Source organism: Chinchilla lanigera, unplaced genomic scaffold (assembly GCF_000276665.1).
Source record: "Chinchilla lanigera isolate Chin_1 unplaced genomic scaffold, ChiLan1.0 scaffold00145, whole genome shotgun sequence".
NCBI lineage: Eukaryota > Metazoa > Chordata > Mammalia > Rodentia > Chinchillidae > Chinchilla > Chinchilla lanigera.
The window spans coordinates 3,052,945-3,056,110 of NW_004955546.1; the positions used below are offsets into that span (position 1 = coordinate 3,052,945).

At 41.3% G+C, this 3,166-nt stretch overlaps 1 long non-coding RNA gene across 1 annotated transcript in view; it reads left to right on the forward strand.

Moving 5' to 3' along the window:
• The first annotated feature begins 2,565 nt into the window (after positions 1-2,565).
• LOC106147354 overlaps positions 2,566-3,166 on the forward strand; it is a 13,232-nt gene continuing 12,631 nt past the window's right edge. The window contains exon 1 of the long non-coding RNA XR_001232210.1: positions 2,566-2,803. This is a non-coding gene — a long non-coding RNA (uncharacterized LOC106147354). The remainder of the gene's footprint in view (positions 2,804-3,166) is intronic.

The following is a 3,166-nucleotide window of genomic DNA, read 5'->3' on the forward strand; positions in this document are numbered from 1 at the left end:
TTTCAGGTTAAAGTGAACTCAGAGTACAGGAGATTTATTGAAAGTTATTAATTTTCAGTCTTTTAAAATATTTAATAGATTTAAAATTTACTTCACATTTGAAATGTTGAAGATTATACAAACTTACAGAATACTCAGTTATTTGTGATTAGAATAACAAAATGCTAATCTTTATCATTTTTACTTCAGAGTAACTTAAACAATTAAACAACACCAAAGTAACCTTAATTTGCCTCCAGGCTCATCTGCTTCTTTCCTCTTCCCACATGATCTCTTGCCATAAATACATGGGGATTTATCTGATCCATTTTCAGGAATAGTTTGACATGTTCTAGATGCTTTTAAACGGAATATGCCCCCTACAACATTTTCCTCAGCATTATATTTTTCAACCCTGTGTATGTACAAATATTTCTTTAATCTCAACCACGTAGTGAATTCCACATTTTATTTCTACATTTTAATATTTGTAGACACCAAGGTATTTCTGGTATTCCTATTATCAGCAGTTTTAAACGCGGGCTCCTATAGGTGCTTCCTCCTGTGCATGGGTTGGATTGGCACCCAGAGGTGCACTTGTGCTAGTGAGTGTTTTGTCAGTCTTGCCAGATGTGGGTAAATTGGTGTCTGCAGCAAGAACAGCAACCCACACAGCTGTGTAGCAGAATTCACCTTTCTCATATCCTTATAGCCCTGAAATCAAGGGATCGTACAATTTAGTGTCTATTTTTCTGGTGGTTGGGTTATGCATTCTATCTTAGTTTGTACCTCTCTTATTATGTATACAGTTAAACAACTGTCATGTTGAGGAGACATTTGGACTATTTTCTACCAGTAACCTATATAAATCTTTGTCATAGGAGGTAGTTTTCTTATTGATTTATGGGCATAATTACCATATTTTATGTAGTTATCTTTAGTATTGTATGCTGAGTATATCTTCTCACTCTGACCTCCTCCTTTTTACTCCTTCAACTTTGCTGAGGTGTAACTTACATGCAATAAAATGTGCTCATTTAGAGTGTGCAGTTCTTTGCGTTTTGAAAAATGTATGATAGCATATAACCATAACCACAGTCTTGTTACAAAATAGTTGCCTAATGTTAAAATATTCCTGTGTGCTCCATGTGGTAAATATTCTTCCCTTTGAACTGTCTTGGCAAATTTGTTGAAATTTGATCTATCATGTTATGTGTGGATCCATTTTGGGACTTTCTATATTGTTCTAGTGATCTGTATATCTGCATTTATAATCAAACTATGTTTTCCTGATTATTACAAGCTTTGAAAGTAATTCTCCAATTTTTGTTTTCCTTCCCAAATTGTGTTTTTATATAAATATAAATCACTTTGTCGATTTCTCCAAAAATTTCTGGAATCTTAATATTATTTTGAATTTATAAATGTTTTTAAGAAGACTTGACATCTTAATGATATTCAACTTTACAATCCATAATCATGGTATAGAGCTTCATTTGTTAATTATTTTTGTTTGTCCCAGCATTGTTTTATACTTCACAATGCGCAATTGTCCCTAAATACTTTTTTAAAAATTCTTCTACATGGTGTTATTTAAATATTTTTATTTTTCCTTTATGTTGCTTTGTACAGTGTACTTGGTTTCGAATATTGACTTTGTACATACATCTTGAAGTCATTCAGTGGTGAAAGAAATTTTTCTCTAGATTGCTTTAGATTTTCTTTTTTACATGATGATGGTTGCTATAAGTAAAGGCAGTTTTACTACTGAGTGCCTCGTACGTATACCTGAAAACATCTTATAACATCTTTATTGCAGTATAATTGGCATGCCATAGCTGGTCTTGTGTAAAGTATACAACTTGATATGTTTTGGCATTTGCACCCACTGGCGAAGGAATATCACAATCCAGACATCATCCTACCCACCACCCAAGGGATGCCTTTGTGCTCCATGCTAATGTCTTCTTCCTGCTCCTCTGCCCAGATCCCTTCCCTAGGAAGCCAGCAATATGCTTTTCATCAGTATAGTTTGGTTGACATTTTGTATAATTGTATACAAACAAAATCACAGTTGTTCTGTACCTGGGGCTTCACTTATGCACTTGACTGGATGGTGGCATAGAAAGGTCAGTGCAACTGAAAGAAGTTGTTACATATTCTAAGGGGAGGGAACTTCCTGTGCTATGCAGGGTCACAAGAGGCAGGTGAAATCCTAGGCCAGAGATATTGTAGCGGTTCTCTGGAACAGGCAAAGCAGGGCAGAGTAAGAGACCATCAGCAAGGTCAAATATTGTTGCTTTTGAGAAAATACTGGTAATACATATAACAGGAGAAGGGCTAATCTGTCCAGTGTGTAAAGAACTACCTTTGGTTTTCATAGCAGACATAATAAATTAAAAAGATCAGCACTATTCTTTGGGCATCTTGTACTTGCATTTGATGAAACTGAATTGACAACTAGGACATTGCCACTAAGCGTGAACGGAGCATGCGCGAAGGAGGGGTACTGCGAGAGCCTGTGCATTGGGAAGGAGCGCATGCGCTTTACAGTGGCCACGCCTGGCTGTTGCGAGGCCCCTCCCACCTAACCGTAGCCCAAATGTTAGTGCGCAAGTCTTGAGGCTGTACCCGGAATTGAAATGGATGAGTTCAGGGCAAACAAGCCAGGAAAGGCAGGTACATATCCACCACGGGCCCCCCGTGCCTGAGAAGCCCAGCAAGAGAGGCAGCCGCACGTGGAAAAGGAGCCCGGCGCCATTATTCCTGAAGGCGCGCGCCCAGCAGCTTCCCAGGACCCGCCATGCCTAGGCGCTGGGGTTAGGTGAGCGGGCGGGAGGGCGCCCGGCATGTAGGGGTCTCTGGGGCCTGTACTGAGATGGGGCGCTCTGGGCTGGCTGAGAGGGTAGGAGGTCGTCAGGCCTGCAGGGGGCAGCTGCCTGGACTGCGATGAGGAGGATAGGGCTGAGCTGGAGGAGCTGAGGCCCCCTGGAGGATCGTGGACTCATCTTAGGGCTGCTGCCCTGATGTGTTTTGGCTCTGCTGCAGGCCAGGTCCTGCGCCTGGCCACCAGTGCCTTCCCCTCCTAGGAGAGCCTCCTGCCTGTGCCGGAGGCATGCGTTTGTTAACATGGTCGAGCGCTACTTCAGTCCCACGTGTGCCAGAAGGCCCCCCAAGCTGCCCACAT